Source organism: Caretta caretta, chromosome 1 (assembly GCF_965140235.1).
Source record: "Caretta caretta isolate rCarCar2 chromosome 1, rCarCar1.hap1, whole genome shotgun sequence".
Classification (NCBI taxonomy): domain Eukaryota; kingdom Metazoa; phylum Chordata; order Testudines; family Cheloniidae; genus Caretta; species Caretta caretta.
Genome location: NC_134206.1, coordinates 62,139,785 through 62,167,550, shown reverse-complemented (window position 1 = coordinate 62,167,550; position 27,766 = coordinate 62,139,785). Strand labels below are relative to the sequence as shown.

The window sequence follows — 27,766 nt, the reverse complement described above, 5'->3', positions numbered from 1 at the left end:
GAGAAGGAATTTACAGAAGGAGCTGGAAAGGCTCCGGAATAGAACATGGTGCCACTGGAAAAGGAAAGAAATTTGCAATGGGAAGAGAGAAAGCTCCAGGATAGCTCAGGTCAAAGGAAGGAAGCCAGCCATAGAGGAAGCAGTGAGGGTGCTAGGACAGCCCCCAGGGAAGGGCACATTGCATAAAATGAACAAAGTGACTTTCCCTTCAGTTTCAACGATAGTACAAGCCACAAGGAAAGTCCATTTGGTTTAAAAAGTGTCTTGTTCAGGCTATCTAGCAATTTATCTCTGGTTGACGTGGCATTGTCTATGCTAACATTTATTTTGTCATTGCATAAGTTACAATTACACAATAAGCAGAGGAAGATGCTGGAGTTCAAGCTCTGGAATATGCCTCTTAGCTGCTGATCACCCTTATTTTGCCTTTAAAATTCTTAACAGCTTCATGAATATTTACCTTTAGCTTATTGGATAAAGATCAGCCAATACTCAAGTTTCACTGTTAGATACTAACCCAGGGGCTGGAGACTGTCATATGCTTGTTGGGTCGCTCACACTGTCTGGTGTGGCTCAAGACTATGAGTGTCAACCTCAGGGGCAGGGGTGCTGGAACAATTTGTATAGTGGGGATGCTGGGAGTCATTGAACCAAACCGTAAATCCTGTTGTCATAAATAGAAAGGGAAGGGTAACCACCTTTCTGTATACAGAACTATAAAATCCCTCCTGGTCAGAGGCAAAACCTTTTCACCTGTAAAGGGTTAAGAAGCTAAGATAACCTTGCTGGCACCTGACCAAAATGACCAATGAGGAGACAAGATACTTTCAAAGCTGGAGTGGGGGGTGGGGGACGGAAACAAAGGCTTTGTCTGTCTGTGTGATGCTTCTGCAGGAACAGATCAGGAATGCTCTTCAGAACTCCTGTAAAAAGTTAGTAAGCAATCTAGCTAGAAATGCATTAGATTTCCTTTTGTTTAATGGCTGGTAAAATAGCTGTGCTGAATGGAATGTATATTCCTATTTTTGTATCTTTTTGTAACTTAAGGTTTTGCCTAGAGGGATTCTCCATGTTTTGAATCTGATTACCCTGTAAGGTATTTACCATCCTGATTTTACAGAGGTGATTCTTTTACTTTTTCTTTAATTAAAATTCTTCTTTTAAGAACCTGATTGCTTTTCATTGTTCTTAAGATCCAAGGGGTTGGGTCTGTGTTCACCAATGCAAATTGGTGAGGATTTTTATCAAGCCTTCCCCAGGAAAGGGGGTGTAGGGCTTGGGGGGGATATTTTGGGGGGAAGACATCTCCAAGTGGGCTCTTTCCCTGTTCTTTGTTTAACACGCTTGGTGGTGGCAGCATAGGGTTCAAGGACAAGGCAAAGTTTGTACCTTGGGGAAGTTTTTAACCTAAGTTGGTAAGAATAAGCTTAGGGGATCTTTCATGCAGGTCCCCACATCTGTACCCTAGAGTTCAGAGTGGGGAAGGAACCTTGACACCTGTATATAATGGAAACCATTTCAAGCCAGGGGTGCGGCAGCACCCTCAGTACCACTAGTTCCAGCACCTTTGCTCAGGGGAGACTGTTGAGTAGCAGGGCAGAGACCCCAAACTGGTTGTCTATTCTATCACTAGATTTTACCAACCCAGTAACAAATGTGAACTCCTGAAGCACTATAATAGTCTTACTGTGGATTTACAGACAGTCCCCTTGGGCACTTCAGTGTGTCTTGCCACCTAGGCAAGCTCAATTTAGTGCTAGATGGTTGCTATACACCAAAGGTCACAAAATATTCAGGTTGCTCCCAGTCCCAAGAGACCAGTCATTTACCCCAGGTCAATTTGTACCTTAGATCTCTCACCAAAGACAATACTTGTAATCAGTTCTGTAATAAACTAACTAAAGGTTTATTAACTAGGAAAAAGAAATGAAAGAGCTATTACAAGGTTAAAGCAGGAAAGCATACATAAACAAGTGAGTTACAGTTTATGGTTTTAAAAGGTAACAGCGTTGTAGTAATATGTCAGCTCTGAATGTCCTTAGGGCTAACCTAGGTTAATCCATGGGGATCTCCACTTCTGTTCTGTAGCTCCAACCCCATGAGAGTCCAAACAGCAGAAGAGAGATAAAAAATTTTCTTGACAACTATCTTTGTTTCCTTCTTCCAGAATTCAAGTTGATGGGACGAGCCCTTTTGCATGTGGCCTCTTCATAGGTGTGAAAGGACAATTAAAAAGTCTTTATATTGAGATGTCCCACAATGGCCCATTTAGTTTTGATAGGCCTTTTTTGATGGTTAGGAGACAATCCCTTCTGACTGGGTTCTCAGTTTCAGAGCAAATACTTTTTACTGTCATAATGCAACAATTAAATATTATCTTATAGCGTTTGATAAAGAAATTATAATTCACAGTCATGAAGTCTAAACGCATTGTTATAAGTCCAATACCCATTTTAACCATACTAACACAGGTGAGGTGAGGTAGCAAAATTTGCAGATGATACAAAACTACTCAAGATAGTTAAGTCCAAGGCACACTGCAAAGAGCTTCCAAAGGATCTCACAAAACTGCGTGTCTGGGCAACAAAATGGCAGATGAAATTCAATGTTGATTCATTGCAAAGTAATGTACATTGGAAAAAAACATAATCCCAACTATACATATAAAATGACGGGGTCTAAATTAGCTGTTACTACTCAAGAGAGAGATCTTGGAGTCATTGTGCATAGTTATCTGAAAACATCCAATGTGCAGTGGCAGTCAAAAAATCAAACAGAATGTTGGGAATCATTAAGAAAGGGACAGATAATAAGACAGAAAATATCATTTTGCCTCTATATAAATCCATGGTACGCCCACATCTTGACTACTGCGTGCAGATGTGGTCACCCCATCTCAAAAAAGATATATTGGAATTGGAAAAGATTCAGAAAAGGGCAACAAAAATGATTAGGGGTATGGAACGGCTTCTGTGTGACGACAGATTAATAAAACTGGGACTTTTCAGCTTGGAAAAGAGATGACTAATGGGAGATATGATAGAGGTCTATAAAATCATGACTGGTGTGGAGAAAGTAAATAAGGAAGTGTTATTTACTCCTTATAACACAAGAACTAGGGGTCACCAAATGAAAGTAATAGGCAGCAGGTTTAAAACAAAAAAAAGAAGTATTTCTTCACACAACTCAGAGTCAACCTGTGGAACTCTTTGCCAGAGGATGTTGTGAAAGCCAAGACTATAACAGGGTTCAAAAAAGAACTAGACAAATTCATGGAGGATAGATCCATCAATGGCTATTAGCCAGGATGGGCCGGGATTGTGTCCCTAGCCTCTGTTTGCCAGAACCTGGGAATGAGCAACAGGGGATGGATCACTTGATGATTACCTGTCCTGTTCATTCTCTCTGGGCCATGTGGCATTGGCCACTGTTGGAAGACAGGATCCTGGGCTAGATGGACCTTTGGTATGACCCAGCATGGCCATTCTTATGTTCTTATGTGAAACAGACTGGTTTCTAGCAATGAATCTATCAGTGCTCAGCTAAGGCCTACAGCCTTGGCAAAAGCTGGCACCTGGTCTGCCAGTGTCACAGGGTCATTCACTGGCAACAGGTCTGACAAAATATCTCTGGCTTTACCAAAATATTTACTGCATCTTGGTAAAGTCAATAGGGAGATTGGTTTGGCTAAAAGAGTCACAGCCCTGCAAACCTGAAGAGAAGCAGGCTAAGAATGACAGATGGTAAATACCCAGCTGGGCAACATCCACTAATAAAAGGAAGAAGCTCTCCATTCACTTTTAATCCTTCTTTATTTCCTTCAGATTTTGATGAGTATAATGCAAATTAATGTCTACAGGAAGTGATGCAAATAAGAGAGTTACAAACTGTAATTTAAAAGGACAAACAGTGGTATGCCTAATGTCCATAGCATAAAAAAGGTACATAATCTATTTTATCTATTGCTTGCTTTAAAACAAAGACATTTTGTTCCTACTGGGAGAATTTATTGCTGCAGGTTCCCTACCAATTTAGGACTGTAGTGTTTACCTTTCCCTGTGAGCAGGCAGAGAAACAATGGTATATTGTGTAAATACAGTGGGGACATGGATTAATTTCAAACCCATCACGTAATCTTATGAGATTTCCCACGAGATCTCCTAACAGGTTGCAGCACTGTGAGCCATTATTTCCATATTTATTGGAAATAACGTCTGAGCTAAGGCAATGCACAATATTCCCAGTGCAAGCACTCATGATGAGAATGAAATTAACTCTTATTGCTGTAAGTGCTGAAGGGTTTTAGGTTTTTTTGGAATCCTGAAACATTTACCCCAAATAACTACATATTCCCTTAAAGCTGTTGTGATACAGTATATCGTGTAACAGTGTAATTTGGGGCTTTTTGAAAAGATGACTTTTGATCTGAAAATCCCCACTGAAATGACTGGGCTTGATTCTGATCTCTCTTGTACTATAAAACTGGCTCATCTCCACTAATTTTAATTGAGTTATTCCAGATTGATGCTAGGGTGAGGTCAGAACCAGATCCATTTTATGGTACTAATTGTGCAAGGACCTTTCAAGATGCAAATATTGACACGATAAACCTTAATTAAAATAACTGCATTCTACAGTGCTGTATGCTACAGAATAAACTAAAAAAGCTTTATTATATATTAAATATTGCAGAACCCAGAGGCCCCACTGTACTAGCTACTGTACAAATACAAAGAAATACAGTGTCCCTGTGCCAAAGAGTTTACAAGCCTACTGCTGCATTATTTGGTGGAATGTGGGTCAGGAAATACACTGCCACCCTCAGTTTCTTGCAGTTAAATTCATTGGGCCAGATCCTCAGCTGGTGAAATTTGGTGTAGCTCCACTGAAGATGAAGAACTAGTCCGGACTATTTATTTGTTTAGTTTCTTGCAAAGTGCCCCCAGTTCCAAGATACACGCAGATACTTCTGTACTTAGATAACATGGGGATACTGGGGGCACCTTGGAAGCACATAAAACTCTAGGTGCATTATCATGTTTCATTAAGGCTCTGGGCCACAAGCCTACAAATTTCAGAGTAACAGCTGTGTTAGTCTGTATTCGCAAAAAGAAAAGGAGTACTTGTGGCACCTTAGAGACTAACCAATTTATTTGAGCATGAGCTTTCGTGAGCTACAGCTCACTTCATCGGATGCAAACTGCAGTTTCCACGGTATGCATCCGATGAAGTGAGCTGTAGCTCACGAAAGCTTATGCTCAAATAAATTGGTTAGTCTCTAAGGTGCCACAAGTACTCCTTTTCTTTTTAAGCCTACAAATGTTTTCCCTTCAATACTGATTCCTTTGTGAAAGTAGACAGTTTCTCCTTTTTTCATCAACCTCCTGCTCTTACCTGATTCATCCACTGATGCCTTAACATGCTGCTTGTAGTACTGCAATTTGTCATCAAGGAAACAATTGTTAGGTCATAATCTACAGTTTGTGTCACTGAATGAATTGGGTAAGAGAGTCAGGGCAATTATAAGAACAATCTTCACTTATTCACAAGTATGTTATTAATTATGTACAATGGGGAAAAATACAAAGAGTATGCTGCAGTGGAATTTTGGTTTCAAAAACTGCATTTCTTTTAAATGTTTGCCTGTGGGTGGCAGCAACTGGGGGAAATCCAATGAAATTGGTTTTAGAAGTCATATCCGAAGATCATGCACATAGCCACTCTGTAAGATGAGATTGCTATGGCATCAGACCCACAGCTGCCAAAATTTTCATGGGAAGCTGAGCTACTGGTTGCCTTCTCCCTGAGGGCCTGCTGAGGTTTGACTTGTCCACTTAATTAACCACTTAACCATACTGTCCAAAAAGGCTGAACATGCAGCTGTCTGCAAATAGTTTAACATTGCCCAGTAGGGTTGTTTTTTTTTTTTTTTAACAGAGTATCCATTTTCCTGCCTGAAATAGCCTTAGGCCAGAAATCTCTTCAGCTAGACTGGTGCTCCATCTATCCCTGCTCATGCTACAGCTGTGTCTGTCTTGCAAGTCAAGGGGGATTCTTACCCAGGACTCTACAAAGCTTTAAAAAAAAACCTGTGTGGGCTAAAGCTAGCTACTATTTAACATCCCAGTCCATTCTTTTTGAAAGTAAAGATACCTACAATTGTTGATCATTATAATTATAAAATAATCTGAGTTTTTACAAACCAGTGTCACTTGACATATTAAAAACATTTCAATATTCTACAGTTTAAATTAATTTACTAATATAAATATTTTATTTCCATTATTGGCAGAGGCTACTGGCTGCACGTAGTTAATATTGACTCCAAACCTAAAAAGAATAATCATATTAATAGCCAAACTCTTTTAAGATACATTTTTGTCAATATGTTTTCCTAAGAGTTCATTCTTACATAAAATAATAGACCCTCATTTGGAAACTCAGCCCTCAGCTTCAGTACAATAGTCTCTTTTTTGCCCCCAAACCTATTCAGCTGTTGTTTAACACAATCAGTTTCTTCCAGGTCTCTTAGGGATTTAAGTTTAGAAAACAGGCTGGCAAAAATACAGTGGCTCTTTTATAGTCTTACTAATTAAATGTAATTAAATTAATGGTAACCTGAAATTGAATGTATTAAAAACATCCAAAAGCATTTTGCTTTACATGTATAAGCACTACAGTAATCATTTCCTTTTCGGGAAAATGCCAGGGTAATAATGGAGATGACAGTGAAGTTCTTCACAATGGGCCAATTTAGACTATCAGATTCATTAGCGTGTGTGTGACTAGTAAATAATTGCATTAATTTTAAGCTGAGTAACATATTTAGAAAACAGGAAAGAACCTTATTTTGTTAATTTAATCACCCTTTGCTCTTCCCCAGGTAGGTCAGAACATATCTGCAATATTAAGCTTGAACTTATTCTTTACCAGACTCGTAATAAGAGACCAGTGATTTTCAAACTTTAGAACACTTTAGATGGTTTGTAAACATAAAACCCTTCAAAATAAAAAATGAAAACTTTCTCTTAATATAACAGTAATTATGGAGATAAGTAATCTTTCCAAAATTGAAGCTATAACCAGCATTACCTTGTAAGCCCACTTTTCATCCCTCTCTATTTCCAAGAATAAAAATATTCCATTTCTCAAAACTCTACAGATAGAGAATTTCTCAAGAAAGTGGTTCCATTCTGAAATGTTCTTAATTGTCTAATTTTTCTTTGCCTCCAGGTAGTGGCCTAATTAAATCACATTACAATAAACAAATCACATCATATTTACATTTTCAACTTAGCTTCTGCAAGAGGCAGTTTTCAAGGGCAGAAAGAGTAACCTTTTCAAAAAGTTGACATTAGCCATGGTTCGTCATCATCAAAGTGACTTTTACTGCCAGTGACCAATTTATGGTGCCCTATGGTTAGTAACATGTCTTCACACAAAACAATGTGTTACTCATGTCCTATGTTAACCACAGTGGCTAGAATAATATGGATCCAATCATAACATAATGAATAAAATATCAACATATATCACTGTGATACATTGGGGCCAGAATATATAAAGAGTGTAAGATCAATATCTATATAGAAAGTATGTAGAGTATGAGTATGTATACTTACACTCTATTTTAAGAGACAGCCCCAAAAATCCCCAAAAACGCAGAGTACAAAGGTGCAATAGAATTAGCAGACAATCACACCTGTTAAGCGACTACTTTGAATCAGTTCCTTGAATCGTCATGTAAGAAGCCTTTCATTATCTATATTAAGTGTGTAAATATATTGCATTACATGCACCACCGTGCATGCATGTATACATGACACACAGTAACTGTTTACAGGATGAGAGATTGTCAGTGAGAAACATTTATAATTGGTGAAGTTACATAATAATCCAGTTATCTGGATTTTACTAGGTGATCCAAATTCATTTGCACCACGATGGTACTGTACATTTACAATATACACGCACCTTAATAATCAAGTTACAGAAGTAGAAGGACTATGCTCATTTTCCTTTACTTTTTTAGTTCAAAATGAAATCTGTGTTTGGTTTCACTAGAACTATAAATGGTAAGAAATATTAACCAAGACAATTTCAAAGTTCCTATTTAGTGCTCTAATTTAAAGTCTGACAGTTGTGTAATGCAGTACTGACATCTTCAATTTATAGTATAGTACGTTACTTGATAAAATATGGCATATTTCGCACTGTGACTCTCCCACAATTGTTCCTGTGAATCATAGGGAAGAATTGCTTTCAGACTTGAATTACTAAACAAAGTATTGCAGCTTGTAATCATCCACTCTAAACACACTTTCTAGCATTGCTAACAGAGACAAATATTTGCAATACCTAATCCAAAAAGTACAACATAAGATAAATAAAATTGTCAACAGGTAATATTTTTGCACAACTTTGTTAAATATAGGGTACATCACAGCAGAAATATACTCTCTGATAGAAAATAAAGAACTGTTACCTATTTTAGAAAACAAAAGGTAAATTACAAATCATGGGAAAACTGCAGAAACTGATGCTTTATCTAAACAAACTTTCAAAACTACTACTGCCCATTGGCATTACTAAAATACAGTATTGCCTCAATCCCCAGGAGCCTTGTTCAAAGCCCACTGAAGTGAAAGGGAGTTGTTTGGATCAGGACTCAAGATAAGAGCTTGGTACATCTGGATGGGAGGGAACAAAGAAGCTGTTTTCAGCTTCCCTATTTTTGGGCTGGCTGGGGTCTGTTTCAGCCCCTGTTGTAGACTACAGCAGCCTCAAGTTTGTTCTAAACAATATCTGGTTGGACATGGCCCCAATCAGCAAGTGCATAAACTACAGTACTACGTTTTGGCCATCTCTCATTCTCCCCACCCCCAGGACTGCCTTACTCCAGAGGCCAAGAAGGGGCTGGAAGTGGTGTAGGAATCAGCTACGCAGATTTTATATATGCTACCCAGGAAGATCTGCCAATTTCTGACCAGCATGCCCCACTGGAGAGTGCAAAATGGCCAGAGCAGGGCTCAGGATTCAGCCTTGTGACGACAGGTTAGACTTCACTCAGAAAACTGAGGACAGATTACAAAAAATTACGAAGTAGCAAGTAGTCTCACTCAACTGAGGACATTAATATGCTCTTTGAAAAGCTGCCTAAACCTACACTTCATCTGAGTCCCTGAGCCAACCAAATGTCAGTCCTAAGCTTAAATTTCCTCGCTTCTGTCAATTGGTCACAATTTAACACCAGTTTTGTGTTTAATATTTCAGATTTAGGTACAGTATAAGAGCCAAATTTTCAACTCTTCTGATGTTTTGCACAAGCTTCCATAGATGAAACACAGATTTCCCCCCTAAAAATGACCAGATTCTTCATTTAATAATTTTTAGCAATTTAACACTGCAAGTGCCCACTAAGGTTGACAACACACTTTCCTTGGTAACGAGTGCATCTATGAACAAACGAGGCATTTCCTGGTCTATATTTGATTTAAACAAACAAGTGTTCCATGCATTAAACTTCAGTCTCTTTCTAGCTAATTTCAAAATACAACAGACCAAGTACACCGTCTTATGCCAGCTAAGTCTTCTATGGCCAATGAGAAGGGAAGGCATCATCACCCTGTATTCAATTTCCAACAAGTGGGGATGCTTTTATTTCTGCCAGAACTCTGCCAATAGGAACCTCTGAGGGAAACTGCTGAATTGGGGCATTCCCTGACTAAACTGGCTATGCCCCTTTTCAAAAAGTCTGAGCTGGCAATTTAGAACTGAATTGGCTGATCACACCCACCCTCCTCTATCAACTAGAAGTTGCAGCCACTCCCTGCCACCATAACCTGAACCCTTGCAAAAGACACATTTCCTCAGATGTTCTTGTCAACTGCTGGAAATGGCCCACCTTGATTATCACTACAAAAGGTTTCCCCTCCTGCCCACCCCCGCTCTCCTGCTGGTAATAGTTCATCTTACCTGATCACTCTCGTTACAGTCTGTATGGTAACAGCCATTGTTTCATGCTCTCTGTGTATATAAATCTCCCCACTGTATTTTCCACTGAATGCATCCGATGAAGTGAGCTGTAGCTCACGAAAGCTTATGCTCAAATAAATTTGTTAGTCTCTAAGGTGCCACAAGTACTTCTTTTCTCCTTGCAAAAGAGTTTGCCATCAGGGCACTCCACCAAGACTATGCTGACATAAACTCAGGTCAATTTGACACAATATCTTTTACTTTTTCTTTCATGTTCCTGACAAACGTATGTGCCATAAACACTAAAGTGCATCCCATTCACTTTTAAAGTACTTCAGACAAAGAGTCAAATGGGAATGCACTTTTGCACAACCCGTTAGTTTAAAAAAAACAAAATCATACAAATCCATTTTTCCATTGGAGGTTATGTTTACAAATACTCTATGCCTGGTAGATTGTCAAAGAATGTGTGCAGATATGTAATCATTCCTTCCTGGAATCTTGGGCAAAATGACAGGATCCAGAGAATTTGGCTGCCTCATCAGTGCTTGGCATCCCATACACTATAGCCTGAATACTGATGGCTTTATAGGCTTGCTATTTGTGAAGAATCGTTTTGTCACTGGGTGGTGCCCAAACAGCTGTGTGCATGCAGTCAGTAGTTCCCAGGAGCAATGGAAAATTAACTAAGCCAAAGAAGTCATACACTGCCTAGTGCTTTACTTCTGGCACATTGTATCTCTGTAAAACTTAACAAAGCATAATTTGCAGTAACTGAGTAACGCACAGCACAGTAAGAAAAGGAGAGCAACTCACCTCATTTTGGGAAAGGGCATTGGTGGGTGAAACGAAGACAGGAAAAGGCCATTTTGCCCCCACAGATGAACCCCAGCTGCCTGTTCCCCTACTAACAAGTGGAACTTCTAGGTCAGAGCTACTAATACTGCTCCAGGAGTTCTGCTACAGCCCCAGCACAGACACAGACACACAAGGCAAAACAAAACATAGTCCAGACAAAGTAGCAGCCCCATTAGCATGTTTCTGCTTGTACATACCTAAGTACGGTTCACATTAGAGACAACGCTAGGATCACTGTATAGAATTTAAATTCCTCTAAGGAAGGAGAATTTGGGTCATATAATAAAGGTTTAAGTTCTATTTAGGAATAGGATAAGGTTCAAGTTTGTTCTTATTCCAGTTAGGTTTAGACATAAACTGCAAAGCAGGTGTCCATAAGGCACCAAGTCAAAGGGGACACCCAACAGAGCTGAATGCAAAGGGAAACTTACAAGAATGCCTGCAAGTTTCCTTTTAGAGCAGGCTCCATGAAGAGCAGATATTAAAAAGGAAATTGGGTCTAGTGAATTTCCATCTGTAACCCGCAACCCCTCCCATGTATAACACACTATTCCTGCTGACCCCCCCCCCCCCCGAGACCCAAAATGAATTAAAAAGGCAAGGAAAACACTAAAGATGTGAAAAGGCAAAATAAACAGGGAAGAAAAACAAATTATAGAACAAAAGCACAAAATGAAATGAAGATGGAACGGATCAAAAGGAGAGAAATAAGGATAGGAAAGAAGCGAAAAGAGGCTGGAAGTATGAGGGAGACACAATCAGAAAAATTGGCATTTCAGGATCTCTTGTACCAGCTGCATTACAGCTAGAATTCTGGCAGCAAAGGACTGAGAGTCTTTTGCTGGCTCTGAAATTGTCTCGCTGTATCACCCTGGACAAGACACTTGACCTCTCTCTCTCTGAGGTTCCCCCTTCATCAGGGTGTATTAATTAAAATCAAACAGTTTTAAATCACCAACTTTAATCATGCTTTAAATCAGCAAACAGAAAACCTTGATTTAAATCATCGATTTTACTCATGATCTGTATTTGTACTTTTTGTTTTTTTCCTAAAGAAAGGTTGATTCTCATTAGTTGGTAAGCATTAAAACACATTGATGTGCAACCAAATAAACTTTTTACACTAAATATGGTGCTTCTTTTTGCAAACCAAAAGGGTACACTATATCTATTCTATGGCAAAAAACTATGCTAATGCAGACTTAAGGTGCTTCGTGGTATGTCATACCCTTGCAGAACACTGAGTTGAGCAAAACAAGCTTCTGAAAACCAGCAAATGTGCAGTTAAAGTTGTCCATGCAACCTTAACTCTGTCCTCTTTCAGCAACGCCCCATTAACCCCCATTCACACACATACCTTTCATAGAATCATAGAATATTAGGGTTGGAAGAGACCTCAGGAGGTCATCTCGTCCAATCCCCTGCTCAAAGCAGGACCAACCCCAGCTAAATCATCCCAGCTAAGGCTTTGTCAAGCTGGGCCTTAAAAACCTCTAAGGATAGAGATTCCACCACCTTCCTAGGTAACCCATTCCAGTGCTTCACCACCCTCCTAATAAAATAGTGCTTCCTAATATCCAACCTAGACCTCCCCCACTGCAACTTGAAATCATTGCTTCTTGTTCTGTCATCTGCCACCACTGAGAACAGCCGAGCTCCATCCTCTTTGGAACCCCCCTTCAGGGAGTTGAAGGCTGCTACCAAATTCCCCCTAACTCTTCTCTTCTGCAGACTAAATAACCCCAGTTCCCTCAGCCTCTCCTTGTAAGTCATGTGCCCCAGGCCCTAATCATTTTCATTGCCCTCCGCTGGACTCTCTCCAATTTGTCCACATCCCTTCTGTAGTCGGGGGACCAAAACTGGATGCAATACTCCACGTGTGGCCTCACCAGTGCCGAATAGAGGGGAATAATCACTTCCCTCGATCTGCTGGCAATGCTCCTAGTAATATAGCCCAATATGCTGTTAGCCTTCTTGGCAACGAGGGCACACTGCAGACTCATATCCAGCTTCTTATCCACTGTAATCCCCAGGGCCTTTTCTGCAGAACTGCTGCTTAGCCAGTCAGTCCCCAACCTGTAGCAGTGCATGGGATTCTTCCTTCCTAAGTGCAGGACTTTCCTTTGTCAACCCCACAGTTGCTGAAATGTACAGGCTCTCTACCTCCTTTTACCCCTGACCCCACTGCATTCACTCTCACCCAGAGGATTCCGTCTAACACTAAAAGGACAAAAAGGAAAAAAAAAAAGGAATCAATTGCCCACATCATCTTCCCTCTGTCCTCCTGCAACTGGCAGTAACCAATGGGAATTATTTATATACACTCCAGGTGCAGTCAGTGTATTAGGTGTACTTACACTAAATAGTGAAGGCAGGAGTTGGGCCTGCGACATGCATGGATTACTTGAAGGTGTGTGACAGCCATGATTACAGGAGGAGATGTATGTTTGCAGATTCTTATGTGTGTGAGTAAGGGGAAGAGCCGCACGTGTACCTCCAGAATGCAATACAATCCAGGGATTGTGTGTAATTCCCTGCGGGAGGGTGGTAACCACAGCCTCTCCAGGGTCTAAGAACGAGGGGGTGGGGGGTGGGGTGGAGTGGCTTGGCTTAGGCAAATTCACTCAGGTTGTAAAACCTCCAAAGAGGTATCACCTCCTTGGCAAGCTTCAAACTATCCTGTTTCAAATTTCTTGTATCAACCAGGCAAGGTACTAATAAGCTTCAACAGGACTTCATTTTCAAAGTGGAAACCTCTTTACCAAGCTGCTGCTGCACCCTCTGTAGCTTTCTCCCTGCCTCTCAACTCCTCCCCCTACTTCCTGTTTCCTGTCCTTTCAGACTCCCAACAGCCAGTGCTCCCAATTCTAATAATTACAAGCAACATCTAAACACCACATTCCCTCCTCTCTTAAGAAACTCTCCCAATTAAAATAAACATTCTTGTTCTAACCACAGGAACAAATATGAAACAAGACACTATACAGTTGGCAGAAATATTACACTGAAAACACTGTAGATACTACATAAGATAGTCTCTAGTCCAGACAGGTGGTCGTCTGGGTCTGACAGGCCGTCCCTCAAACCCCGGTTCCAGTGCAATGTCTTGTTGTGTTGGTCCTACAGTAAAGTCATCCAATGCAGACTGGGTGTTGGCATAATCTCCTCTTCGTGCATAGGCAGGTGCAAGATAAGAAGCATTCCATACCTGCCCATCAGAAAGTCGATAGGTGTAAGGTCCCTTCTTCTCTATGATTTTAAGAGGAGCTGTGAATTTATGGTCCCCTTTGCATAAAATTCTAGGTTTTCATATTCTAACGAAGGAATCACACTCAAACTCTGGTTCCTTAGCACCCCACTGCTTATCTGTGAAAGCCTTAGACTTTGCTTGGTTCTGTTCAGCAGTTTCTCTCACATCATCCTCGTTCGGGGCATCAGGTCGTGCCTTTAACAATCCAGCAATGTTCAGTTTAGTATTCATCTGTTTCCCATGCAGTAACTCTGCAGGTGATCTTTGCGTTGTGGCATGTCATGTAGCCCGGTATGCTTGCAAGAAATCAGTAGTGAAGGGTATCCACAATCGCCCATCTAGTTTAGCCGTTTGCAAACTCTCTTTCAAACTTCTGTTAAACCATTCTATTTCCCCATTGGCTTGAGGGTAATATAGGGATGACATTCCGTGTAAAATGTTCCTCTGTGCTAGAAAAGTTTCAAACTCCAGGGAAGTAAATTGACTACCATTATCTGAAACCAGTTATTTGGGGTTACCTTCCCTGCTAAAAACTGAAGAGAGGAACTTAATTACTGTAGCAGAAGAGATTTGCGATGTAAATGCTACCTCAGGCCATTTACTGAAATAGTCTATTAAAGTAATGGCATAACGTCAGTCAATTGGAGCAGTATCAAAGGATCCTACAATGTCAATCACCACTTTTTCCCATGCAGATTCAGGAAGATGAACAGGCTGTAACGGAGGGGTACATGTCACTGCTGTCTTATCATGCATTTGGCAAGTGACACAGGATTTTATCAGTGCTTCAGTTTGAGAGTCCATCCCTGGCCACCAATACAGATCCCGTAGTCATTGTTTGGTTCGGACAATTCCTTGATGAGTATCGTGTGCCAGGTGTATGAGTTTTGACTGTAATTCTTCTAGCACAAGGAGCCGGTGTGTACCTCATAGCACACAGCCATCAAACAAAGAAAGTTCATCCTGAACTCTAAAATAAGGCAGCAAAACTGGGTCAAGGTTTTCAGGTGACTGGGCCATCTCTTTGGCAGAAATTTTGTAGTTTTTGTTGAATTGGACACCCTGAACAAGCAGCCTGAAATTGTTCTATTGTAACTGCAGTGAGAGTGCTTGTAATAAGCGCAGCCACTACATCCTCAATCTCCGGTGGACCATCTGGTGAAGGCAAAGGCAGGCGAGAAAGGCAATCAGCGACCACATTTTGGTTTTCAGGCTTATATTCCAGTTCATAATTGAAAGAGAGTAGTCTTGCAGACCATCGAGCAATACGGTATCCTGCTCTTCCCAGTCCTTTCGTTGCGAGCAACATCGTCAAAAGGTTGCGGTCTGGCACAACTTGAACATGCGGCCCCACAGGTAAGTTCTCCATTTTTCAGTAGCCCAGACACAAGCAAGTGCTTCTTTTTCAACTGTAGAATATTTTCTCTCAGCATTACTTAGTGTCCTTGAAGCAAATGCAACAGTCCTCTCTGTGTTGTCCTCATGCAGTTGTGTGAGAACAGCCCCAAATCCATAATCAGAAGCATCAGTAGTTACAATTGTGGGCAATGCAGGACTGAATCGTGCAAGTACTGGACTATGTACAATCCAGTCTTTCACCGTTTCCAAACTAGCTTGTGCATCCATTGTCCACGCTAAGGTAGAACTTCTCGGTAGTAATTCCCGTAATGGTTCAATGACAGAAGCCTAATTGGGAATGAATTTTGCATACCAGGAGGTAAGACCCAAGAAGGAACGTAAGGTTTGAAAATCTGTTGGAGGAGGAGCATTTGAAATTGCCAGGATATGATCTGGATCAGGTTTTAGTCCAGACTGTGAAATTGTATGCCCCAGAAAGGAGAGTTCAGTTTGTCTAAATTTGCATTTGGACCTATTGAGCCGGAGGCCTGCTGTGCTGATGCAGTTTAGTACAGACTGCAGGTTACTGTCATGCTCCTCAGAAGTATTTCCAAACATGATAATATCATCCAGATAGTACTGAACTCCATGTTGATTCTTCAGAATCAATTACATCATTTTTTGAAAGGCACTTGGGGCAGATGCGAGACCGTATGGAACACGTTTAAAATGAAATAGTCTCTCATGTGTAATAAATGCTGTGAGGTCTCTATCATCTTCATGCAACATAACCTGGTGGTATGCATTCTGCAAATCGAGAATAGAAGACATCTTTGCTCCGTGGAGTTCTGCAAATACTTCTTCTATGTGAGGAAGAAGATGGCTGTCAATCACAATAGCTTTATTTGGCTCCCTTAAGTCCACACAAAGGCGAATGCCTCCACCCTTCTTCTGTGACATTACCATAGGTGAAACCCCGATCTCTTTAATAATGTCCTTTTGAACAAGTTTTCTAAGTTCCTCTGAAATAGCTTCCCTGATTGAAAATGGTAAGCGCCGTAACTTCTGTCGTACAGGCACCACATTATTCCGCATTTTAACTTTATGCAGAAACCCATAAGCACAACCGAGTTTCTCCTCAACTTGGTGTTGGGTCCCAGCTGAAACTGGTGTGTGTACCACAAGAGTGCTTTGCTGAGGAAGATCAATTCGTCCATTAACTACCCTGAGATTTAAAGCAGCCAATAAATCTCTGCCAAGGATAGGAGTGCCGTTGTGGACAATGCAGAACTCTGCAGTTACACAGCAATCACCAAAAGTAACTATTACTGGCAGGCAGCCATGTGTACTGGAATATGGTTTTTCAAATAGCACACCAAGTGAAGTTTGGGTTCAGTAAGAGGCACATCTTTAAAGTAATGCAGATAGATGGAATCAGGGAGTATAGATACTGCTGAGCCAGTGTCCAACATTAGCTGAATAGAGTGTGGTTTGCCTGAGGGTATGGCAGAAATGTTTACAGTGCACTTTATCTGTTCTGGAATATGTGCAGTAGTGATTTTGTCCACACTCAGCACAGTAACATCTGGTATTGTAACTGCATGCACCTGTTGATTGAACTGGCTACTGCGACATACTTTAGCAAAATGTCCAATCTTTTTGCAATGATTGCACTGAGTTACTTTTGCTGGACATCCTGTGTAGCTTCCACGGTGTTGTGGGGATCCACAGAGAAAACATGCTTTTACTGTATTTTGAATTTGCTGATTCAGTGGTTTTTCATTAGTTTTCCTTTTGCAATTGTGAGTCTGCAGTGGTAGTGAACTTTTCTGCAAAGGAGTCACAGCCTGGTCTGTGCCTCCTGTATCCATGCTCATTATTTTGGCTTCAGCTCTAGCTGACTCAATCTGAGTAGCAATGGTTATTGCTTTTTTCTAGTGTAAGTTGTGGTTCTAGAAGTAAGCATTCTCTTACATGAAGCATGGTTGTTTTCTCAATGAACTGGTCTCTAATCATCTCATGTGCCATATTCCCAAAGTCACAAATTACAATCAGACTCCTCAGGGAAGCAATATACTGCATATAGTTTCCCCTGGTTTCTGCTCACGCTGGCGAAATCTGTAGCGATTTGCTACTACATTCACTTTTGGCACAAAAAAATTCTTTAATGCAGTGAGTGCAGTCTCATAAATATCATCTGCAAGGGGAAAAGTGTAAAATATATGCTGCTGTTCTGCTCCAAGGCAGTGGATTAGCAGAGCATGCTTTCTTACTTCAGAAATCTCTGTAGCACTGATTGCAGGCAGATAAGTCTCAAACATATAGATCCAGGTAGTAAAAGCAATTGGAGGCTCACCTGGGCTTTGCAAAAAGGGTGCAGGTGGGTTCAGAGGCAGAAGATCCATCCTCATCGCCAAAATGTTGTATCAACCAGGCAAGGTACTAACAAGCTTCAACAGGACTCTATTTTCAAAGTGGAAACCTCTTTACCAAGCTGCTGCTGCACCCTCTGTAGCTTTCTCCCTGCCTCTCAACTCCTCCCCCCTACTTCCTGTTTCCTGTCCTTTCAGACTCCCAACAGCCAGTGCTCCCAATTCTAATAATTACAAGCAACATCTAAACACCACAAAACTGGATTCTCCAAAGACCAACAGACACAGAAAGGACTTTTGGATAAATAGCCAGAGTTTAAACTGACTCTGGGCCTTCATTCTGATCCAGCAAATGGAAAGGACTTTCTGTCCAAAGGGCAGGCGCCAATCCTTAAGGAAGGACTGACACCTACCAAAGCCCTTGTGGAGAGAGATGGTGGATGATCTCTGGTAAAATTAACATGCCTGTAGGTTCTTTTATTGTTTTAACATATTTTCTCTGTAAAGCTTGTCCCTTAAGAATAAATGTGCTTGCTTAGAAAAAGCTGAGTGGTAACCTTAAACCATGGGCAATGACACTACTTATAGCATCTGAGAAGAAAGGAAAGCAGGCCTACTTAGGCAGTCTGACTTGCTGGGGAATTCACAGCGTAGGCAGAGAATTGTGAAGCCTGGAAATACCCTGGTCAGGAGGGAGAGGCTCATTTCTCTGCCCAAGAGTGGGTGCCCTCGCTGGACCAGGGAGGGAGAAGGAAAGTGCAGTGGCCCTGAACTGTGACACCATGAACCCTCAAATTTCCCCAAAAATGTTCTTCCAGAACTTATTAATAGCTTTCATATTGTCACTGAGGTAATTATGTAGATGCTCAGACAAGTCAGAGAAAGCCATCACTGCTCTTGGACACAAATCTCTGATGCAGTCCAAATATGCTCTCAGACATAGTTTGACGTGTACACCAGGAATAAGTCCCAGATCATTTCTGCCCAAGTGAATCACACAATGTCCAGTAGATCACAACTTCCTATGGCACCACGTAAATGCTGCAGAGTGGGTAAAATATGATGCCATCGCAGGCAACCTCTCTCTTCCCAAATCAGCCTGCAGTTAGCAGTCCCCATGGAACGCTGTACCCATTGTTCTCCTGCAAACATTTGCAACCTCATGATCTGGGAATCACCCCGTATCCACATGTTGGAAATATGGCAGTGTCTTTGAAAACACCACATTAACCTACCCTGAGTTCAGCAAGTAGCCACTCCCTCCCTTCCCATCTCCTCAGGGGCTTACAATACAGATATTTCCTCTAACAACCAGTCCAAAGCTTGCCTACCACCTATCTTCATTGTCCAACCCCTCTGCAGCCACAACCTCGCTCCCTGTCCTTGTTCTGCCACCCTCCACCCCCACACACACACCAAGTGCTGTCTTTGGCTCCTCCCCACCTGATATAACAAAAATATTCTGCTGTGTTCACAGCAAACCTCCCCATAAAATGAAAACACATTATAACAGAGACAACTTTCGGCAAGCAATATGAATTATTAAATCTTTATTGCACAGTTGTACAGATTAGAAATGTCAATGGTGGGATGTTCACCAGAGGCAGTAGCGTTAGCACATTCCCTCAAAGTAACCAGGCAAGTATAAAGTGACTGCATAGAAATCCTCTCACGTTTTTTTTTTTCTTTATTGGTGCATGCACAATACAATCCTTCTGGACTACCCATCTATGCAAGCAAAGAAGCAAACATGTTCTTGCATACCATGCTCAGATTGGGGCCCCCAAAGCTTTAGTGGATGTCATACACTACCTTGGGTAAAACTTCAGAGACTGCGATGATTTTGACCTGCATCACATCAACAGTTTTATCTCTAGCTCTGCAAAAAAAATTTTTTTTTCAAAAACAACTCTTTTTTTCAGGGTTTATATCTCCGCAACCTCTACTTCAAATGATCCCAAATTTCAATCACTATCCCTATACCGCACCCTTCTTATGAGCACCAAATTTCAAAGGACTCTGACAATGGGACTTAGAAAGGTCTAGATTTAAATAAAAGTTGTTATGGAACCTTAACGATAGTGGCACTACTGCACCACTATAATACACGTTTATTTAAGGAATTAGATAGCTGAACTTGCATTTCAGATTCTTATTTTTTTACATTTTTTATTATGTTAGAAAATGGTGAATGTTGCATATCTTATGTACTAGATGATTATTTTTTACTTACAATTTGTGTCAAGCTCTCTTTAGACAGAAATTCACGTTCAATTAAAGATGCACAAAAATAGCATTTTAATTATTTTTTAAATTAAATAAAGTACCTTTAGTGTGCAGGATACATAAGAAAAAAAGGTTTATCAAAACATGATATGCATTTAAAACTAACGTAGTTATTAAACCGTTTATCTATCTATCTAAACCATTATTCTGTGCTTAGCAAATTGAATTGATTTTTTCTGGTCACCATATGCCTCAAGATTTTAGACTTAGTAGATCTCATCTTCTCACACCTACATTTTATCTGCAGATTGGAAGAAGAAAACCAAGCTTTCCTGCTTTTGTCCAAGTCCCTATTGGTTTCTTAACTTTGAATAAACTAATCACTGAACAAAATCAGTTGAATACACTGTAATGCACAAACTATTCTCTCTGTACCTGCAGAAGAGGTTACTGCTGTCAAAAGCTGGTTTAGCACTTCAGCAAACTCTGATTTCAAGTGACTTCCACCAGTTCAGTGGTGTTTCTTTAGAATTTGGCACCAAATATGTACTGCTTAATATTATTTTTGTGTTTAAATTAAATAATTTAAATAGATTATAGTAAGTTTAGGCCTTAACATAAATTGTAAATTTCCAATTTAATTGTAAATATTTTTATAAACAAACATATTTAATTTAAATAAAAAATCCAATTTAAATTAAAAAAATCTTCTTTTTAATTTAAAACATAATATTTTTTCTCCAGTAAATGGAGATAATGGTACTTCTCCAGCTTTTAAAAATACACTAAAATCTACAGATGAAACTATACATTTCATCAAACATTTTGGGATGGGCTTGGACTGCCGAATCCAATCACTGTACAGCACGCCCTGTCCATGTGCAACTTACTCTTTACCTCACCTTACATTCCAGGCTTATTTTACCCATTCTTATCTTGTCTGTTGTAAATCATTCCCTGGATGTTCCCCTTATTTTAGCTAGTACAGACATTCTGTTTTCAGCCTGCTAATCCATTTACCTCCCTAATCCTGCCCCCCAAGAAATAAGGACTCACCTATGTTCAATTACTCATGTGAAGACAGGCCTAATAAGGAATAACCAGGTTACTGCCAAATCCCATCTTTGCCTGGGGGACTACTACACCCTGGACCTGACCCTAGTTTTTATTTCATAGGAACAATTCATCCTTTCCCCCTCTAAATCTTTTAAGCTCCTCATACAGGATCAAATAAAGTTTGTTTGTCAAATCCGTATCTTTGAAAAACCCTGCTCCTCTTCAGATATAAAATAGAAAGATTATCTAGTTCTGTAAATCCTTTTGGATGAATAAACTGTTCTAAATCTTCTCATTTCACATTCTTCATCTCCAGGAGCACAACAACATTTTCAAGAGTCACAAGGTGTGACCCAACTTTTGAGACCTAATTGAGTAACTCCAAATCATCTAATAATTGCTTAGTTATATGAATGTACATATTTTTGAAACTGCCTGTGCAGTTCCCACAGGCATTCTGAGGGAAATCCTGGCCCCACTGAAATCAGTGGGAGATTTGTCATTAACTTCAGTCGGGCCACGATTTCACCATCTACAGCCCTGATTCAACAAACATTTACTCATATGTTTAATGTTTCTACCTTGAATAATTCCAGTTGGAATCAACGAGACTACTTACAGTAGCAAAGTTAAGTCAGTGTTTGGAGGATTGAGGCCCAAACGCAAGGCTGTATATTAACTCCACTGCCAAGATGCTCATATACACCCACAATTGTGCCCACTTTGAAATTAAACTATCTATTTAGTTCTATGCCGTTCTCTCTAAACAATCGTGTGCATCATGCATTTCTTTATTTTCCCATACAAAGACTACACACCTTACTGAAAATGTAGCATACGAAGATCTACCACATTACTCCACTAATGACAACTGAGATTTTTCAGAGGATTTAAGAATTGCAATATTACAACTAACAGTCATAAAAACTTAGTTCAATAACCAAATAATGTAAGACCAACTCTGGAGTTATCCTATACAGTACCTGTTTGTAGTATATCTTCACCAGGTTTGTAGAAGCATGTATCCAAAGATTGCTTCACCTTCAGTGACCAAGATCTGCAAAGGAAAACCACAGACATTAAAAATATGTCACTGAAAGTAAATAGTTTGGGCATAAAAGCAGAGCAAAATCATTCCGCTAAACTTCCATTTGGAAATAAATTTAAAATATTATCCTTTACAGTATGTGTAGAGCAATGCATATTGTGTGAGAAAAGAATGATGACTAGTAGGATAATCTATTAAATATTACATTTAAGACATATACAGTATCATAAAGCTTTTAAGTAAGCTTGCTTATGGGAATTCAAAAATAGTACAGGATAGTTCCTGCAAACATCAAGTTTCAGAATAGTAATTTTACTACAACTATCAGTAATGATAGACTAAAACCAACACATTCAATATGTATAATGGCTAGTGGTATGGCAGAAAATAAAAAAATCTATTAAAAAAACTACAAACAGACATACATTTGAGCCACATTCTGCCTTTGATTTGCAGCAGAGCAACAGCATGAATTAGAGAACCATGCATCAATAAAGAAAGGTTAAAAATGACAATTCTACTACGGATTCCAAAATCTGGCTCTATATATTTCTGTCCCTAAAGCAGACACATGTTCAGGCACGTGCATGTGCATAGCACTTACCCACAATTAGTAGCTAGTCTCTATAAATGCTCCTGGTGATTCTGACACAGTGATACAGATATCAGCACTGTGCAGTGTATAATCCATTTGACAAAACAAATTAGTTTTACTATACAGTTACTAAAGAAAGAAGAAAAAGAAAAGACTGAGCAGTTAAAACTGTAAGATGTGGCAGAAGAGGGAAACAAACAAAAAAAGACTCAACTGACATGGAAAGGGATAGAAAAAGAAAGCAAGCAGAAAAGACAACAGTTCAAGTGCCAGACTGAGGTGGGAATGGTCCTTATTTAGTACCAACACTTATCTGGTGGCTCCATCAGTTTGTCTACCACACTATCTTGAGGATTTCTAAGGGTATGTCTACACTGCAGAGTGTATGTGTGTCCTGGCTGATACGTATATGCACATGTGCTTGCCAAGCCTCCGCCAAATGTCCACACTACAGAGCTGCACATGCCCCATACCAATCTAGTTGCATCAACATTGACACTGGAGTTACATATGTTTTGGGAGGGTAATCCAGTGTTTTTAGTGCCTTACTAAATTGAGCCACCCTAGGAATTGGTTGGTGTATTGAGGAAGAACTTGCCTATCCCTCCTGGGCCTTTGTGCAGATGTGTTCTTAGCTAGCCAGCACAATTAGCAAAATGCAGTGTAGCTGTAGCTGTCAATCCCAGGCTATTAGAAAGACAGGTGGGTGAGGTAATAACTTTTATTAAACCAACTTCTGTTGGTGAGAGAGAGAGAGAGAAGCTTTTGAGCTACACAGAGATCTTCCTCAGGTCTGGGGAAGGTAGTCCGAGTGTCACAGCTAAACATAAGTTCGAACAGATAGTTTATCATAAGTAAGGCTATGATTTAGTCATGGGTATTTTTAGTGAGTCATGGACAGGTCATGGGCAGTAAACAAAAATTCATAGCCCATGACCTGCCCATGACTTTTACTAAGAATACCGGTGACTAAAACTTGGGCGGGGGCCGTCGGTGCTCTGGGGGGGGCAGTCCAGCAGCGCCATGGGTGCTGAGGCCGGTGGCCTGGGACCCCACTGGTGCTGGGGGGGGGGGGGGAGGGCTGGCAGGGGCTCCCTACCCAGGTCCACGTCCCTGCAGCTCCTCGGCAGTGGAGGGGCACAAGCCAATGGCAGCTGCGGGCACAGGTAGCACGTGGCGCAGAGCCTTTCGCCCCCCCCCCCCAGCCCCTCCACTGCCTAGGACCTGCAGGGCCATGCCAGTGGGAGCCCCCCACCCTGAGGCAAGCACCCACCCGCAGCCCCCAACCCCCTGCCCCTAGCCCTGAGCCCGGGCAGCCCCTGAGTCAGAACCAGCCACTGCAAAAGTCACAGAGGTCATGGAAAGTCACGGAATCTGTGACTTCTGTGACCTCTGTAACAGACTCGCAGCCTTAAATCATCAGTAGTTAACACATATTCTAAGGCACTATTCAAGGTGAAGTGGCCCGTTAACAATCCTGTAGTCACAGGACCAAAAACAGGGGTTACTGGGCTACAGATTGTCGTAATAAGGCATAAATCCAGTGTCTTTTTGAAGATCATGCAAAACAACTTCAAAAACAGACTCCAATGAGAGACTGCTGAATTGGAATTAATTTGCAAACTGGACACCATTACATTAGGCTTGAGTAAAGACTGGGAGTGGATGTGTCATTACACAAAGTAAAACTATTTCCCCATGTTTATCCCCCCTCCCCCCCGCACTGTTCCTCACACGTTCTTGTCAACTGCTGGAAATGGCCCATCTTGATTATCACTACAAAAGGGTCTTTTTTCTCTTCTGCAGGTAATAGCTCATCTTACCTGATCACTCTTGTTACAGTGTGCATGGTAACACCCGTTGTTTCATGTTCTCTGTGTATATAAAATTGCCTTACTGTATTTTCCACTGCATGCATCCAATGTAGTGAGCTGTAGCTCACGAAAGCTTATTCTCAAATAAATTTGTTAGTCACTAAGGTGCCACAAGTACTCCTGTTCTTTTTGCGGATACAGACTAACATGGCTGCTACTCTGAAACCTATGATTTTTAGTGTCTAGCAAAGTTATGAATTTAAGCTCCTAGGCTCATCTTTTGAAAGTGTTGTGCAGTTTCCTTTGAGGATGAAGCCTGATAGGTCAGATACAGAGGGATCACTTTGTGAAAGGCAAAAATAATGAGGAGTCCTTGTGGCACCTTAGAGACTAACAAATTTATTTGGGCATAAACTCTGAAACCTTTGTGAAATCTGTTCACCCACAGGTAAAAGGGTGTTTTTGTCTTCTATCATTTTCCTGTGTGAGTTTGTTCAAGAGCGTAGTGATTGTCTGATTTCACCCCCATAGCTGTTATCGGGGCATTCTGTGCACTGGATGAGGTACAATACATGTTGTGATAGGCATGTGTAGGACCCCTGGATCTTGAAAGGCATGTGGTAGACGGTGTAACATTTAGCAGAGGCACTTCCAGCTCTGTCTGTTCCAGCTGGTGCCAGGCCATGGATCCAGAACTACTGGATGAGCTGTTTCTACTTGTGGCTGATCTGTTATTCCAACAGGATACAGACAGAGGATCTAGAAGATGGTGAGTGTCATTTCAGAAGCATTTCCTTCTGAATGGAAGGTGGTGACAAGACTCAGAGGAGAGCTCATTCACAGCAGACAGGAGATATCTGTTGCATGCTGCAACTGTGGTTTCCTATACAGACTAGTGCTTTTGACACAGGACAACTAGCACGGCGTAGTGGGATCACATTGTCAGGCAAACCTGGAATTACTAGCAGTAGCTACAGAATTTTCGCAAGATAAAGACCGCCTTCCTGGATCTGTACAAGGAGCTTGCCCCGAATGACCCTCCAGTGCCAGGACTGCAAATGAGGGAGGCCACACCAGTCCAGAAGCACGTTGTTATTGCCACCTTGAAGCTGGCTACCCCTAACTACTACAGGCGGGTGGATAATCAGTTTACTATTGGCAAGTCAACTGTCGATGATATGGTCGTGGTAGCTTGTGAAACCATTAATACTGTGGTTTTGCCACAAGTGGTAGACATTGCTACTATGCCTGAAATAATAACTGGCTTTCGGAGAATGGGGTCTTCAAACTGCGCTGGGGCCACTGACAACACTCAAGTGCCCATAATTTGCCAACCACAAGGACCACATGAATATGTCAACTGCAAAGAATACTACCCTATTGTTCTGCAGGCCTTGGTCAATCACAAAGGCAGGTTCATGAACACCAATGTGGGATGTACAGGAAACGTGCATGACACCAGGGTACTGAGGAGATTTGATGTTTATCTATTTGGACAAGCAGAGACCTTATTCCCTCCAAATAGCATTATCATCAATGGGGTATTTGTGCCCAATTATTTTAGGAGATCTCATTTACCCTCTACTACCATGGCTTATGAAACCATACCCTCACCACAGAGCACCTGGCAGAAGAAGGATTAATTACACACTTAGCAGTTGCAGATGGTGATGGAGCATGCTTTTGGCAGGCTGAAAGCAAGCTGGTGCTGCCTACAAATCTGTTTGGATACCAGTGCAGCCAGTTCCATCTGTGCTGTGGCCTGCACAACATCCATGAGGATGAGGGCTAGAATTTTCCCACGGAGTTAACTCAAGATGCTGCTGGTTTGCAGACTCTGTACAAACAATCAAAAGGTGTGCCTGCCATTACTGGGGCTGGGTCCAGAGAAGCAAGAGAAATAAGGGATGCCTTGTGCACCTACATCCCTCCATTGGTCTTAAAAAATACAAAAACAAAAAAATTAAACCTGCCATGCTTAGCAGCATGTTATGCAGTACTGAAGGCTCCCATGCTCAGGGTAGCAGTAAATATGTGGTTGAATACACTGTGGTAAGAGCACGCAGGCAGATTGTTGCCAGACTTGCCATCCTTAGCCTTGTGGTAGATAATCTTTAGGCTCCCCACATTGAACACAGCAGATATCTTCCAGTGCACAGGAGATGAGTGGGAAGTGAGTAGGTAGATGGGACATAACACACAGGCCCCAAGAGCTGTGGGATGGCACTGGAGCTCACGAGCTCAACAACATGTGCGTTAGCGGCATCTTTACTGCGAGATGGAAAGGTAGGAGAACACCTTACAGCAAAACTCATGCTTTAACCTATACTTCCAGCTGTGTGCATGAACATATGTTCAAAGGGCACAGAGGCTCATATCTGATGTTCTGTGGGGGAGGAGGAGACGGATGGGGATCGGGGGTTGGGCTAAAATGTGCATAAACACGCAGGCAAGAACAACAATAACAACCCCCCACTACTCTGCTCTATGTATTCAAGAAATCTTGATAAATATTACAATTTCCAGGATTATTCACTCTATATACTTGTTTGCCATTGTTACCGTTTATGTCAAATGCAGCCAAGACAGACTTGAAAGTTTAGAATCCACAATAAAGGAGCATGAACAATAGAACTACATCTCTGCATCCTCTATTTGATCTCAAAAATTGTCAGTGCTTCAGAGATGAGAAATATAGGAATGACAAAGAAAAATCCCACTAAAGCTACTGTGAAAAATCAGCAAAATATCACCTGCAAAATGGCATAAGCTACTTAGTACATGTACCATGACAAGCAACTGAAGACCTCCTGGATGACCAAAAGGGTAACCTTTACTTTACCATCAGTCTGTAGTCTTCCCTTTCCCCTCTTGTCTCTGTCTCATCTCTTACCCTTCTTGGTGTCCATATCTTTCCTCTTTATTCCCAGTCTCCTACCATAGTGTTTACACCACATGATTAAGTGCACACATGGGTTGATCTGGGATGACTCTGTGAGCCAGTACTTTTCCTAGAGGTTGCTATATTGGCTTCTAGAGGTCAGGATTTATTTTTAAAAATTAATTATCTGGACCTTATAGTTGTGAAAATTGCCTTCAAAATGTGAACTGCGTGTAAAACACCACAATAAAGTTCAAATGAATCTGCAGACAGCCTGAAACAATAGCTCTGAGGGAGGTGAACTGTTCCCATTCATCTCAAATGGGTATTAACTTTGAAGCTCCATTACGACA

At 41.0% G+C, this 27,766-nt stretch overlaps 1 protein-coding gene across 5 annotated transcripts in view; it reads right to left on the bottom strand.

Moving 5' to 3' along the window:
- Nucleotides 1-27,766, bottom strand: part of ENOX1 (ecto-NOX disulfide-thiol exchanger 1) — a 508,731-nt gene that overhangs the window by 400,420 nt on the left and 80,545 nt on the right. For 3 of the 5 annotated variants that reach the window (XM_048851020.2, XM_048851038.2, XM_048851010.2), the window contains exon 2: nt 22,059-22,132. The gene's annotated coding sequence lies outside the window, so the exon portion shown is untranslated. Of the gene's footprint in view, nt 1-19,605; nt 19,673-22,058; nt 22,133-27,766 lie in introns of all 5 variants that reach the window. The other 2 variants (XM_075128654.1, XM_075128660.1) reach the window with 1 other exon arrangement.